This window comes from Abramis brama, assembly GCF_963993115.1.
Source record: "Abramis brama genome assembly, chromosome: 6".
NCBI lineage: Eukaryota > Metazoa > Chordata > Actinopteri > Cypriniformes > Leuciscidae > Abramis > Abramis brama.
In genome coordinates, this window is record NC_139968.1 from 1,211,844 (window position 1) to 1,228,870 (window position 17,027).

The 17,027-nt window shown below is 44.7% G+C and overlaps 1 long non-coding RNA gene across 1 annotated transcript; it reads left to right on the top strand.

Moving 5' to 3' along the window:
• The first annotated feature begins 16,044 nt into the window (after window positions 1–16,044).
• LOC311085281 lies at window positions 16,045–16,617 on the top strand. The gene is made up of 3 exons (XR_014606775.1): window positions 16,045–16,124; window positions 16,223–16,277; window positions 16,521–16,617. It is a non-coding gene; the product is annotated as an uncharacterized lncRNA (long non-coding RNA).
• The last annotated feature ends 410 nt before the right edge of the window (window positions 16,618–17,027 follow it).

Sequence of the window (17,027 nt, forward strand, 5' to 3'; positions counted from 1 at the left end):
TATTTCATCACGACCAGATGAAAACACTAAATTATCCAAATTGACAGAGTGTGTTAAAGATATAAAAGATTGGATGACGCTCAATTTTCTTTTATTAAATCCAGACAAGACAGAGGTGCTAATCATCGGTTTAAAAAAACGCCCACAAAACCTCTCACACTACAACTTTAACATAGTAGGATGTCCTGTTACTTTATCCTCTACAGTAAAAGACCTGGGTGTTATACTAGACTGCAACCTGTCTTTTGAAAATCATATTTCATATGTTACAAGAACAGCCTTTTTCCACCTTAGAAACATTGCTAAGCTACGTAACATGCTATCAGTTTCTGATGCAGAAAAATTAGTTCATGCATTCATGACCTCGAGACTAGATTACTGTAATGCTTTATTAGCCGGTTGTCCTGCATCCTCAATAAACAAGCTACAGTTAGTCCAAAATGCCGCCGCTAGAGTTCTTACTAGATCAAGAAAATATGATCATATAACACCAATTTTATCATCACTACATTGGTTACCTATAAAGTTCCGTATTAATTACAAGGTATTGCTACTGACTTATAAAGCCCTAAACGGCTTAGCTCCAGTCTATTTAACGGATCTTCTATCGCCCTATAATCCATTGCGCTCTTTAAGATCACTAAATTCAAGGCTTTTGGTCATACCTAGGATATCCAGATCCACCAAAGGAGGGAGAGCATTTTCACATTTAGCTCCAAAACTCTGGAATAGTCTTCCTGATACTGTTCATTGCTCAGACTCGCTCTCCCAGTTTAAAACTAGATTAAAGACGCATCTCTTCAGCCAGGCATTCATATAATACTTTTAATCTTACAGTTAAATCCGACCTCTAGTTCATAAACGCCAGAGGAGAACGCCAGCCTTTTTTTTTTTCTCCATTAGGTCACCTGATGGAGTTTTTCGGTTCCTTGCCTCTGTTGCCTTTGGCTTGCTCAGTTGGGGATATTTGGGATATTTAATTAAATTAATCAATCAACAATACTATTGATCAGCATTACCAAATGTGGACGTTTTCCACTAGAAACAAGCATTGATGTATTATTTTAATTTAATACTGTGAAGCTGCTTTGATACAATCTGTATTGTGAAAAGCGCTATATAAATAAACTTGACTTGACTTGACTTAAAACAGACCATGCAAAGTTAAAACAAATAACACATCAGTCGGTTCTGTCTTTGTATCCTTGCACTTTTACTGCGAATTTAGTCCACAAACAAACACATCAAAAACACAACTTCTTCTGCAGTGGTACGTTTGCACGATTGTGTTAACGCTACTTCCTGTATTGTTGGAAATCTCATGTAAAATAGGCTACTTGGATTTTCATTACACCACTAGATGGCACTAAATAACCACTTATTGTTGCTGTGGACCGCAAAGACATTAATGTTAGCAGCGATACAATATCGAGAAGCTGGCAAATTCAAGGTCGAGAATTTCATGGTAAGTGCTTTTCAGTTTTCATTATCAAACAATCTTATTTCAAGTCGCTATAATATGAACACTATAATAATGATGAATAGCTTGGGCAGTAAAAAATCAGATCTGATGCTGGGGGGATTTCACCAAGCGCACAATTACATGAAGGCTGTTTGCAAAATTATCAGGGATGCTGGTGCAGAAGATCTTCTATTACCAAACTATACACGCCATCAGGATTCTCAGTGAAGCCATGTGGCGCCTGTACTGGGAAGCATTTGAGGCATGGGTCACAGAGACAGGCACAGAGCATTGGCAGTCACAGGTAGAAACAGTCATGAAGATGTTGTTTAGAAAAGACACCATGGGTACTCAGAAGCTAAAGGTCATCCAAGTGTCACACCCACACTTGTCAATCCTGCGAGAACAGATGCTGCTTTTTCAGAAATCACTGCATGGACATCCAACTGCAACCTTCTGGTCAATGTTTCTGGAGATGTCAGACATTCTGCATAGATTTATCTATTATGAGAGGGAGGGTGACTGGGTAGGACATCTCTGTGAATCAGCGCGAATGTTACCTTACCTCTCTGCAGCAGGTCACTACAAATATGGGCAACCATCTTTGCCTCTGTATTTGGCCGAGATGAAGAAACTGCCTGAAACGGCCCCAGAGGTACATGCAGCTATGATGACAGGAGCATTCGTTCAACGGCGAGCTGACGGCAGCCATAACAGTGTGTCTCCAGACATGCTTCTGGAGCAGACTTACAATGCAGATGCCAAGGAAGCGAGTGGACTAGATGGCATTACACTCAACCCTGCAGCCCGAATAAAGTGGGTCTACACCAAACCTCTCACTTCAGCTGTCTCTGCAGAGCTAAAGTCCATGTTACATCTCCATTCATCTAGCCCACACCATGAATCTGGCCATAGTCATGTCACCAGGGATGCAGAAATGGTTATCAAGGTTATTGCAGCAGTGGAGACCAACCCATTCACAGCCACACCATGCTTGATAAACATATCAACAGGACAGTGTGCGGAACCCACAGTCAAGGACAACTTAACACATGTGAAGGAATTGGGTCTACAAGCGTTGTCTGAGTCACTGTCCAATGTTCAGAAGAGAACAAGCATCGTGAAGCTCAACACTTTCTACACACAAAACAAAAAAACAAAGACATCTGGTGGAAAATCTTCAGCACCTGGCAAGAGCCAAGAAGTTACTGCCCTTCTGCGTATGACACAGATCATTGCCAGTGGTGGAGAACTCAACATTATTGACTTTATTGGCAAACATGAGTGCAGTGACTTCCCCCCATCCCTCTTCCAGGAAGATGGCAGTATGAGGACTGGTTGTCACGGTTGGTCAGAAAGTGAAACGAAGATTCAAGTGCGGTAAAGGAAATTTTAATAAACAATAAACAAAAACCAAACTACAACAAAACAAGGCAGGAATAACTCGGGTACATCACCAGGGGAAAACAAAGACAACGATCGACACAGACTGCAAACAAGTGGGAACTAATAAAGGGAAACTAATCAAGGGGGAACAGGTGGGAGAACTCAAACAATAATCAGATAACAAGTGGGAGGGATCAGACAATGACAAGAGCACATGGCCCAAAATAACAAAACACCCATGTGCAACACAAGACAGGACAGGCATGTGACATTACCCCCTCCCTACGGAGCGGCTACCAGACGCTCCATCAGACCAGGGTGGGGGACGGGAAGGACAGACCAGGGCGGGACGGGAGGGACAGACCAGGGCGGGACGGGAGGGACAGACCAGGGCGGGAAGGGAGGGACAGACCAGGGCGGGACGGGAAGGACAGACCAGGGCAAAGACAGTCCAACGGGCGGCCAGGGCGGAGACGACAGTCCAACGGCCGACCAGGGCGGAGACGACAGATCATCGGGTGGCCTGGACAGAGGAGACGACCCCTCGGGCGGCCAGGGCGGAGACGACCCCTCGGGCGGCCTGGGCGGAGACGACCCCTCGGGCGGCCTGGGCGGAGACGACCCCTCGGGCGGCCTGGGTGGAGACGACCCCTCGGGCGGCCAGGGCGGCGACGACCCCTCGGGCTGCAAGGGCTGAGACGACCCCTCGGGCGGCCTGGGCGGAGACGACCCCTCGGGCGGCCAGGGCGGAGACGACCCCTCGGGCTGCAAGGGCTGAGACGACCCCTCGGGCGGCCAGGGCGGAGACGACCCCTCGGGCGGCCTGGGCGGCGACGACCCCTCGGGCGGCCAGGGCGGCGACGACCCCTCGGGCGGCCAGAGCGGCGACGACCCCTCGGGCTGCAAGGGCTGCGACGACCCCTCGGGCGGTGTAACTGGCACCAACGGCTCAGGCACTGGAACTGGCACCAACGGCTCAGGCACTGGAACTGGCACCAACGGTTCAGGCACTGGAACTGGCACCAACGGCTCCGGCTCTGGAACTGGCACCAACGGCTCAGGCACTGGAACTGGCACCAACGCTGGCTCTGGCTCCGGCTCAGGAACAGACACTGGCTCTGGCTCCGGCTCAGGAACAGACACTGGCTCTGGCTCCGGCTCAGGAACAGACACTGGCTCCGGCTCCGGCTCAGGAACAGACACTGGCTCCGGCTCCGGCTCCGGCTCAGGAACAGACACTGGCTCTGGCTCCGGCTCAGGAACAGACACTGGCTCAGGCTCCGGCTCAGGAACAGACACTGGCTCTGGCTCAGGAACAGACACTGGCTCTGGCTCCGGCTCAGGAACAGACACTGGCTCTGGCTCCGGCTCAGAAACAGACACTGGCTCTGGCTCCGGCTCAGGAACAGACACTGGCTCTGGCTCCGGCTCAGGAACAGACACTGGCTCTGGCTCCGGCTCAGGAACAGACACTGGCTCTGGCTCCGGCTCAGGAACAGACACCGGCTCCGGCTCAGGAACAGACACCACCAACTCAGCGGCGGCAATCTTGTCTGAAGACACAGGCTCTGCAGACGTGATGTGAACAGTCGCTGTGGCGGCCATCTTGTCTGAAGACACAGGCCAGGCAGACGTGACGTGAACACTCTCTGCAGCGGCCATCTTGTCCGAAGACCCAGGCTCGGCAGCGGCTGCCATCTTGTCAGAAGACACAGGCTCGGCAAACGTGACGTGAACAGTCTCTGACTGGGCAGACGTGACGTGAACAGTCTCTGGCTGGGCAGGCGTGACGTGAACAGTCTCTGGCTGGGCAGACGTGACGCGAACAGTCTCTGGCTGGGCAGACGTGACGTGAACAGTCTCTGGCTGGGCAGACGTGACGTGAACAGTCTCTGGCTGGGCAGACGTGACGTGAACAGTCTCTGGCTGAGCAGACGTGACGTGAACCGTCTCTGGCTGGGCAGGCGTGACGTGAACAGTCTCTGACTGGGCAGACGTGACGTGAACAGTCTCTGGCTGGACAGACGTGACGTGCTTCCTCTTCCTCCTCCGCCTCCGGACCACCGGACTCGAGACCACCGAATCCGGGACCATCGAAACTGGGACCCCCGGAACTGGAACCACCAGACTCGGGACCACCGGAACTGGGACCACCGGAACTGGGATCACCGGCACTGGAACCTTCTTAGCAGGGGGTTTACAGTGACGCTCCAAGGAATTAACTAATTCCTCAAACGTCAGATGTCTCAGGGCTCTCATGACCATAAAGTCGATGGGTTCATCAAGGGCGTAATTAAACAAATCCTTCATAGCCATAACCCCAAGCCCCAGTCCCTCTGCAGCAGCGCAGAACCTCAATGAAAACTCTCGGATGTCAGTCCCCTTCTGACGAAGGGAACTCAACACACAAAATCTCTCGATGCGTTCAAAATGAGGGCAGGAAATAGGAGGCTGGAGTGAATCCTTCCGCTGAATCCTCTTCATGGTCGATCGTTCTGTCACGGTTGGTCAGAAAGTGAAACGAAGATTCAAGTGCGGTAAAGGAAATTTTAATAAACAATAAACAAAAACCAAACTACAACAAAACAAGGCAGGAATAACTCGGGTACATCACCAGGGGAAAACAAAGACAACGATCGACACAGACTGCAAACAAGTGGGAACTAATAAAGGGAAACTAATCAAGGGGGAACAGGTGGGAGAACTCAAACAATAATCAGATAACAAGTGGGAGGGATCAGACAATGACAAGAGCACATGGCCCAAAATAACAAAACACCCATGTGCAACACAAGACAGGACAGGCATGTGACACTGGTACCAAGGTGAGCTTAGTGAACATCCTGAAAGAGGAGACCAGAGTGACCATCATTCCTGATCTGCCTCAAAGTGACAGAAAAACATCAGTTGTCATCAACGCTATGTGTGCCATACGCCACTGGTCTTTTCACAAAGGTGAAACATTTGGACACATTGCTGATAGATAAACGCTGATGAATGATGTACCTGCTGGCACTGAGATTATACACTTCTGTTGTGACAGATACAGTGGACCAAGCCTTAAGTCTGCTGAGCAAAGCCGGAGGTACACACCAAAATCTGCAAAAGTATATGAAGTTAGTGAGCAGTTCACAGCTCCAGATCCACAGGAGTTTTTTTCTGTATCAGCCAATAAAGAAAATCTCCTTCAATTCCTCTGTGAGAGGTGGTGTGAGCATGAACAACTCGAGCCTCCTATTGGCCTGACTCGTATCTACCTGGGTGGTGGATTTAAAGAAGAGACAAAGACCGTTGTGCTTGCAGATGGTTCTGTCAGGGATGTTCCTGCTCTTGAGTCCACACAGAAGGAGGCAGACACAAGGATAATACTCCACACCCTCTACAGTGTCCAGAATGAAGGAGTTGGCAGAGTTGTCATCCATGCCAATGACACAGACATCATTGTCATGTGCCTGTACTATGGTTCAACATACCTCAGTGCTCTGCCAGAGCTGTGGGTGAGAACAACGCAGAATGCCTGTCTGCCCATACATGAAATGGTAGCAGCACTGGGACCTTCACTATGCTGTGCTATGCCGTTTGTCCACAGTCTTAGTGGAAGAGATACAACTAGTTATCCTTATTTCACTGGTAAGAAGTCTTACAAGCAGCATGAGAATGGACATACCTGCACTTGAAGAGTTTGGTCAAAACACAACTGATGACATAACAGATGACCTGCTTCACCAGGCACGAGGCCTCAACATAGATGTGTATACATCCTCAGCTGATCACTTTGAAGATTCTGATCTGGGGACATGAGAGCATACAAGTTCTTGAACAACAAATCAACATTTCTCTTCCACCTTAAATGGGCAGCTCTGGCAACCATTATTGACAAGAATGCACACATTGCCAAGCCAGAAATTCCCTCCTTCAGAAATTTTGGATGGTCTCTGGATGAGGGCCAAGCAGTTGAAGTTCCAATTCCATCTACACAGCCTGCCTGGCCTGTGTCATTGGCCATGGCAATATCATGTGGTTGTGTTAAAGGTTGTCAGAAGAACAGCTCCTGTGCAAAGAGGGCAATTCCATGCTACATAGGATGCCGTTGCCAGGGGTTGGCAACCAAATGTAGTAGGATACAGCATGCTGAAACACTAGACAGCAGCGACAGCAGCAGTGACTCCGAAAACAGCTAAACAAATTGTATAAACATTATTACAGAAATTAGTCACCCTGAATTGTAATCTGTTTGCCTGTTTCATTGTTTTATGTTTTGTTTTTTGTACAAATTGCTACTTAAATGTAACAGTTTTAATCAGCAAATACTTTTAAACCTACTCCACACATGACTCCTGTGTGTTGTAGTATTTCAACATTTAGTTGTCAGTACCTTTGTCTCACACTCCAAACACCTGGATTGAACAGTAACCAGCCTAACCCAAAATCCTCAAATCCTTTTTTTATTTTTTTATAGAATAAATAAAGCTATCCCACTTGTGAAAGAATATTACAAATACTAGACATTGCAATACAAATAATAGATATTGCATAAATATGCAAACAATATACTGCATACAGAAACAGAGCAGTATACAATTAACATCAGTTAATGGTAAACTTCTTTCTTGGATCTTGTTTGAATTGACAGGCTATTATAGGCTTGAAATTGAATTCCCTCTAAATGTGTTATGGGCCATGAGGACTGTCTGGTTAGTGAAAATGATCAAAATATGATTTCATCTAGTAAAAGTTAACTTCACATGGTAATTTGTTTATTTTAACAATAAAGGCAAAAGAATGCTACTGATTACAAACGGAATGTTCAATATTTTTTTCTTTTTTTTGCCTACCTATGAATTAAGAGGCATTGTTAACTCTTATATTCTAATTACATGTACAATCAAGGCATCAGATGAAAGCTTATCTTTTGAAAGGTGTGCTCAGTTTGTTTCTAGCATAAAGTATCAGGGAGATATGGCTCAGGATTCATGAATATAATTAAAGCTTTTTAGCATGTTTGGGTGATTCCGGGAGTTAAAGCAGAATTTGAGGTAGCATTGTTTTGACCCTAATTACAAGTTTCCAGCAGCTTGTTGACCAGGTTGTCCACAAAGGTTGTGATCCTCAGACATCATAGATTTCATTTTTATATGACAACCTTTTACAGCAGCCCATGTCTGCTAAACCCCCTTTGCCTCCTGGGTAATAGGCTTTTTAGATTTTTTTTTGTCTTTGTCTTAAAGGCCCATAAAACTCGTACATCGGCGGCCCATTCGTTTTGTTTTGTTTTGCTTAATTGGCAGCGCTGTGTTAGTGCCGTTGTAATGCATTGGTCAAAAAAAAAAAAGTCAGCGTTAGTTTTTTTTTTTACATTTTTCATTAAACACGTAGATCAGCGGCCCATTGGTTCTTTTCTTGATTGACACTGGGCTGGCCCAATCACATCTTTAATGTGAAGTATAGAAATTAGTAAAACTAATTATGAAAGTTTCCTTTATTTTTCAGTGCATTTGTTTTACAATATATGGCTATTACTATCATGGGATTAATATTATAACTATTATTATGTAGTAGTGTAATGTAGACAGACACTGTTACTAAAAAAGGTTTGAATTTCTCTTTGTTTAATTTGCACACTGAATATGGGTTGGAGCTTTTAATTTTGAACTACCAAAGAGCACCAGATTGATGAATTCAACATTAAAAAGCACAAAATTTTCTTACGGGAGGGACAGAGGTCCACTCAGCAGTAGATTCATCACTGTGAAGTATAGTTCAATTTTATTAATAAATTACAATTTTGTACTTATTTCATCTGTTAACTATCACTCGTTCGTCACTCATTAAATGGCACAGTTATTTATTTCTTTGTTCGTTTTTTTGTTTGTTTGTTTGTTTTTTTGGGGGGGGGGGGGGGCAAAATTGTTGCTGCATACCCCTCTGACACTGGGTAGTTGCGCCCTAACCTGTGCCTTCAATAATACACCTTCAATATAAATTAATTATACATTTCTTTACAGCCTTCACTGCATAAATTATAAATGAAATATACATTGATCCTTCTTAAAGCTACAAACATTATTCAGTTAAGAGCAGTGAGTGATTTACTTTTTGATTTGTTCTTAGATTAACATTAATGACAAACATCAACATTTTTTACAATTTTGACAGTAACAAATTATGTTTCTTTAAAAAAAAAAAAATTGATCTACATCTTTGTGCATTGCATTTAGGGATTGCTGTGCTCCATTCAAGATCCCAGACTGCATCCCTGGTGAACATCTACACTGGGATACCTGCAAGACTACCCCTTCCATTGTTGCTGGGACCACCTCTGGACCGCTGGAGAACACCTGTGCCTCACGGTCACATTTCAATCACAACATTGTGGTGAAGCTGGACTTGTTCCACTGCCTGAGGCGTTTTTCACGGGAGTGCACCTCTGAGCATCACCCTCTGTTCAGCACTTTCTGCCAGCTCCTCTCCGCAGCCTTCTCTGTGGTGGATCAGGAGGATCTAAAGAGGCTCCAGGATGCCTATAGGTTCTGTGGTATCCATCCAGCCAATCCCACCAAACAGCACATACGGGAGCACTGCAGGACCAAAATACCACAACCAACAGAGCTGCTGGACAGAGTGGAGGAAGTCCTGAAGCATCTGCACCAGGCCATGGACCCCAACAGTGTCCCACTCTTCAAGCCATCCATGCTGAAAACTTGGCGCATACAGAGAGTTCACATTCTCCGCGGTTGCCTCAGTGACCCTGAACTCTCTGAAGGCATAATGTACCGGTATGTTGGAACTCTTCAGCTAAACCACGTACCCGGTGAAGGTGCCAAAGTCCCCATCTGGATCCCAGTCAGAGGTACGTCACAGCAGGAGAGAGGATGTCTCCACTGAATTGTTCCAGGCCCAGGGCATGACAGGGGTGGCACAGTGGAACTACCAACGGCTGGTGGACCTTAAGCAGCCAGGTGTCATCCTCCCTGATGTGTTTGACCCAGCTCTAATGGTGGAGTTAAATTCTGCCTCCAAGAGAGTGACTGGGCAGGAGAAGTACCCAGCACTTCATCTCTCTGACAGAGACACCGGAGAGAGGTCTGGCCTAGAGTACACAGAGCCAGGCTGCCGTCCAGTTCCTCTGGATTGGGACAAACACCGAACCCAAAAGAGAGACGAACCAGCTGCTCTTGTGCCTCTGCCTCCTGTGCAGACACGTGGTCCTGCCCAAGCCCAGACTCCAGGTGCAGCACCCTCCTCTAGCTGGACACCGATTTCTGGCACGGCACCACACACGCTGGACGCCAACCATGAAAGAAGCTATCGACAGCTTGCTGCAGAAGTACCATGGGGAAAAGGACATTCTGAAGCTTGTGGATCGAGACTTTGGTGAAATGGTCCATCAGTCTGCCACAGATCCCAATAGCTTGATGCACCCCACAACCAAGCTGCACATATCCCGCTATGTGAAGCACCTGGCAAAACTCCTCAACACCAGTTCTTCTTTGAACACAAGCCAGGAAAAAATTCTGGAGACTCAGCAGCTGTGGCACTCATTAACAAAGGGGAGTGAGACTGCTAGTGCAGTCTCTGCACCATGGAGCCGGCTATTGTGAACCCACCTCCACCTGCCCTGTCCACACCTCTGATACAAGACTCCATTGAGAAGATTGTGGAGAGCATCTTGGAGAGGCAGCAGCAACAGCATCAGAAGAAAAGGCAGACAAAGACGTGTCTTGCTTGTGGTCAGCCCAAGTCTCGAATTGAGACTGATGGATCCTCCATCCACTTTTTCCACCAGCAAGGGCCTGTGCACTACTTCTATTGTTCAAAGAAGGGGCATCAAAGTTATGCTGCTGAGGGACTCTCTAACCCCAAAACGCCTTTTGGAGAATTTGCGCAGACAGAATTCTTCCAGAGGGAGCTGGAGGCCACCAAGAAACGGGTGGAGGAGAAGACGGAGAAAAAGAGGAAAAGGCCAGACTCCCAGCAAACAGGCCGTCGGTGCAGATTCTGCCACATGGACCTGAAACAGGGGCCAAACAGCCCACACATCCATATGGGCTTCCCTGGAGTGCCAGGGAAATACATCTACTGCCCATCTAAATTGTACTCTCTATACAGAGATAAGGGCAGGGCCAAGGAGATGAACTGGAATGAATTTCAGCAGTCTCCTTACTATGAGACAGAGAGGCAGAATGGGTGGATGAAAGGAAGAAATAATTCAGATGTTTATACTTATATATAATTTATTGTAGATGTGTATATGTTCTGTAGGTTTATAGGTTTTCTATGCTTCTGTATAGATGCAAATATATTCTGAATAGATGTAAATATGACAATAGTGTAAATAGTTAGTTTGGGTTATTTTGTCATACACATGTCCATAGTATTTTCTACAGTCATATGGAGCACAGGGATACATTGATGTGTATGCTTGTCATTTTAATTTAGTCATTGAGACACCACACAGTAAGATATATACTACACATTTTTATAACTACACTGAAGATGTTACTATGGCCAAAATATGTTATCATTTATTATACAATCTGTGATAATAATACAATGTGTGAAAATGACTACATGTTCAATTCAATTTAATTGAAATTTATTTGCATAGTGCTTTTCACAATACATGATGTTTTATAAACAAAGTTCGGGAGGAGCACGTCCAAATAATCAATCAATCAACTCGTCATCAAACAAATACCATGTCTACCCTATCAGCATGAGAGGAAGCATATATATATATATTCACTGTCAACTCACCTAACATTCTTTGAAAGTTTTCAGCATCCCTCCACCACCCCGACTCCTCACTCTTGGCTTGTTCTTTCACAGCCAGGAATACGGGGGGAGTACTCTGGGTTCGGGCCGAATACCGAGCCTGGAGCTTCTCCTCGGACAGCACGCCAAATACGCATTTATTCTATCTGACTTATTTGTAAGTGTGAAATATCGTTTCAAAGCAGCTTTACAGAAAATGCATGCGTCTACTTTACAATTCAAAGTGATGTTATCAGTTATGGGTTTCAGACATGTACATATAAAAATTACAGTTAGCTAATAATGTGTTAATTTAAGGCAGAAACAAGAGCTCATTTAAGTAATGAATACATGTTTGTTAATAGATGATTGGAATAAATAGAAAACAAGTCACTAATTATGTTTTTGTTTTTCCTTGTTCCCACAGCAGGGCCTTCTGCTTTTGTTGCCCCACCTGCACAGAGACCAGATCAGGACATAAGTGGTTGGACCTGTTCTTATCATCAGAAAGTGTGGATGAAGACAGAGCTCCAATTTCTGGGACTGTGGCCTGGGTCCCAACATTTGCTCAAGCCAGGAAACGCCCTTTCATTACGGCGTCTCCCGCCACAGCCAGAACTCATTGACACTGTGTCAGTGCTCCCATTCCGCAATTTCTTTCAGCTCCATCCCTTTTTTATTTGGAAACCAGAAAGTGACATCATGGTGAGACTGAGAAATAATTATATTCTCCCATGCCTTCATGGTTGTCCAAAGCCAGATGTAGTCTCAGCCGGTGTGGGTAGGCCTCGAGTGATTGTTGGCACCAGTGGACAATACTACATCTTTGCTTCACGCCTCCGTTGCAGGATGTGCAAGAGGATCTGGTTTGCTGACAGTCCTCAGTGGACGGAAAAACTGCCAAAGCGTTTCACAAACATTCTGCCAGCATTCCTTACTTTCAAGAAGGCCATTTGTAAGTCTGTGCTTCATGAGCTGAGGCGCACTGGCAAGTCACCTTCAGACATGGCAAACCAGGTGAATGAGCTGATGCACCTTAAATATGAACAAGCTCACCTGGCATATCTTCACAGCATACAGAACATCTGGGATGCTGAGGCTGGGGGTTACGGGCAGACGACTCTTGGTCATAAGAGTAGGATAACATGGATAACATGCCACAGTCTTTTGGAGCCTATGATGACACAGATGGGTGGTGTGGAGTCTCTGTCTCTGCTCACTACCTGGCTGACTGCCTCATTGATGATTTCCGGCGCCAACAGCCGGCTATCACTAAACTCCTGCAGGGCACTTTTGGACAGATCTTGCAGTCTGACCACACCAGGAAGGTGGCACGAAAAGTGACCTTGTCATCTGGTACCATGTCAAGCTATGCAGTTGCAGGGGTAGAGAAGGCCAGTTACCACTGGGTAGACAGGTGAGAAATATCTGCATCTCCTTCCACTATCACTCATAACATACATGATATTTGTGACTCTCAAAAAGTAGGGATGTAACGATTCACTCAACTCACGATGCGATACGAATCACGATTTCACGATACAATTTTTTTAAACAAATGTGATTTTAGACAAATTATAAATGAAAAAGTGTCCTTTTATTATTTTTTAAGACAAAATGTTGCACATTTCTTTTTAAAATTGAAGTATATTTTGTCAAATAATAAAACTACATTGAAATTTTAAAACCAATCCAGACAAAGTCCCTTCAAGGTTGTTTCAACTCAGTCCTTCTGTCTGTCTGGTCAAGAGGCTGGACACCGGTACCTTCACGCACTCATCTTGCACAGAGGAATAACTGAAATAAAAAGACTAACTAAAATTAGTGCCACATTGACTGGGTTTACATTATAATAAAGGCAAGATTATGATTTCATATTATAATTTGTATCATTACACTAGCAAGAGTAAAAATAAATAAAAAAGAACACATTTAGAAAAATATGCCATAAAAATCAACAAATTATTAAAAAATTAAATCCATGTACACATTTAGAGAAAGAGAGTAAAATAAGTACAACACCTGGTTGCCATGAAAACATCTCGGCTTACGACTGGACTACACACTTAGGACGCAAGCACTCTGGCGCCAGGCGTCACAGGGAGTTGCAGACTGTAGAAGCGTATGAAGGTGTGCGGGGTGGCCCACCCGGCCGCCTCGCAGATCTCCTGAAGCGAGACGCCAGAAAGGAGGGCCACCGAGGAGGCCATGCCCCTGGTGGAAAGTGCCCTCACGGCCATAGGTGAAGGCAAATTGCGCACCTGATAAGCCGTGGCTATAGCCTGAACAATCCAATTGCTGATTGTCTGTTTAGATGCAGGCAGCCCTTTCTTGGGTGAACCAAAGCACACCAACAACTGGTCTGACTTCCTGGGTAAGTTAAAAAATGGGTAAGTTAATACTAATTTCCAGGACCAACATTTTAAATAGAATTGTAAATGACTTTTTGTACTCATCAACATCATCTCAGAAAATGAGAAAAATAACAATTAACAATTTCTTTGTTCCAGAAACCTCAAATACCCCACTCCTGCCTTTGCAGTCCTCACCAAGGAGTGCCTGCACTGGACCAATCAAGACTGGTGGACGAGTGCTCGTCTTAGACCACAAACGCTGGACATCATCTATGAAGACCAGTATCGAAGACCTCCTAGACAATTACCATGGACAGAAAGACATGTAGAAGCTTGTGGATCAAGACTATGCAGCTATGGTTCATCGGTCTGCCACAGATCCAAACAGTCTGCTTCATCCCACAACCAAATACCATATAACACAGTACATAAAACACCTGGCTAAACAGGTGAACACAAGTTCATAACTGAACACAAGTACAGAAAAACTTTTGGAGACACAAAAACTGTGGCAAAGTGAGACAGTCCATGTCCCAGTTGTAGAACTGCCAGCAACCATTGTGAATCCAGCAGATCCGATCTCACAGCCAGTATCTGATGAGCCCACTAACACAGGAGAATTTACAGAAAATAGTACAGGACATATTGCTACATCAGCAGGAGCAGCAACAGCAGCAGCAACAAAAACCCAGACAGACGAAAAAATGTCTTGCGTGTGGGCAGCCAAAATCCTGCTACCAAAGTGACGGATCATCAATTCATCACTTTTATCAACAAGGGCCTGTTAGTTTAATTACTCATTGTAAACCTTTTTTTTATACTTGCTCGTTTTCAGTCCCTATTGTTAGCCCCATCCCATTGCTTTGCAGCAGCTATACATTCCTTAGTTATACTTGGTTATTTGGTTGGTTGTTTTGGCACTCTAAATTCCGCAGAATGTTTGAGTAGGTTTAATAAAAGATTGATTTTAAGTAAAGAACTTGTTTCACTTGATTTCATCTTCAAACACTAGTCAGCTTATTTTATAGGTTAAACAGGTTATTTGTAATTCACTGACAGCCAATCAGATTGCAGCATTTTTGCCCGCTGTCCTTGGTACTGAATTTAACAGAGTATCAGTCTTGATTTATAAATGATTTCTGCAGTGTAATATTACATATGATAATGATATTACATACTGTAATTTGGGTCTTCCTCTATACAATTATCTATACAAAAAAGGATATACACATTTCATACTGAACTGATGTAGATTTTAACCTGCCTTTCATGTGAAATTTTGAATAACTAGTGCAGCATATCAGTACCATAGACAGGGAAAGAAAGATCTCACTTTAATCAGCGCATCACCGTCAAACTGGACCTGTTCCATTGTATGAGGTGCTTCCTCCGTGAGTGTGTTTCAGAGTATCACACCCTTTACAGCTCCTTCTCCCAGTTTTTGTCTGCTGCTTTCAGTCTGGTGGATCAGGAAGACCTGCAGAAGCTCAAGGATGCATACACATATTTTGGGATTCAGCCTGACAACCCCATAAAGCAGCAAATTCGAGAGCACTGCAGAATAAAGATCCCACAGCCTGGAGAACTCCTGAGGAGGGTTGAGGATGTTATACACCATTTTCATTTGGCAGCAGATCCTAATGGTGTTCCCTTGTACAAACCATCTATGCTTAAAACATGGTGAATTTAGCACGTTCACATTCTGAGGGGCTGTTTAAGTGATTCTGAGGTTGCAGGTCAAATCCTATACAGGCATGGTGGAACACTGCACCTTAACCACGTCCAGGGCGAGGGGGCCAAAGTTCCAATATGGATCCCCATAAGAGGAACATCTCAGCAGGAGGGGTACCACTTCCACCAGGCTCAGTGGGTCACGTGTGCCTCCTCAGAGGTGTTTCAAGTAAAGGGGATGACAGGAGTGGCACGCTGGAATTTTCAGTGTCTGGTGGATCTGAAACAGTCAAGTATTCGACTTCCAGGAGTCTTTAATCCCTCTCTGATCGCTGATCTGAATACCGGATCTGAAGTATGTTGATCTGATCTGGAGTATGTTGAACCTGGATGCCGCCCAGTTGTTCTGGACTGGGAAATGCACAAGACCAAGACAACTCAACCTGTAAATCTAGCTGCTGCTCTTGATGTGACCCCTAGTCCGCATCTAGAGTCAGGTAAACTTTTACAGATGCAGGAACTCAAAACATACTGTTAACAGGCTTTTTACCCATAAATTAACAAAATGTTTTACTTTCTGTTGTTGTTGTTATAGTAACCACCTGTGCCTGCTTCTTTTGCTGGCCGCGCTGAGCCTCGTTCAGAGACAGGTAAGTGTCATAACCCAGCTCAAAGGCCATGACAAATGCGAAGAGGACACAGAGAATTGCCAAAAATAAACATATTTATTATAACAACTTAAACAATAAACTAACAATTAACAATATAGAGTGTGTTAGTCAGTAGCATCAGTGGTGTAAATGTGGATGAGTGACTAGAGTGACGTTTTGGTGTTGAGAAGCGGTAACAAAACAAAATATAACAAAACAAAGGTGTGTTGCTGCTGCTAGCAGGAGTGGACCCGAATCAGAGATAGCGCGAAATCCAAAGAGCCGGAGTATTTATCCTTCCCACAGCATCTAGCGCAGGTGCTGCCAATCTGGATTACAGGCACTGATACCTTCAGGGACAAAAGAAGACGGTAAACTGCCCAACACCACACAGTTAAACACCTAACCATGCATGACCGTCACATAAGCAATTGATAAACACACACAAAGTCATTCAATAAATATCTTTATTTTCCCTTTATTCAAAAAGTAATTACAAATATTTACTTCCTGTTACAGTAACCACTAGCGCCCAGCCTGTTCCCGCGCTGTCCTCTTCTTTTGCTGGCCGCACTGAGCCTCGTTCAGAGACAGGTGAACATTCTTAGATATTCATGCCTATGAATTATATATATATATATATATATATATATATATATATATATATATATATTAGAAATACAGAAATATTTATTATCTAGGTCAAAGACTGATTATATATTATTGTGATTGATGTAGGAGCCACATTCA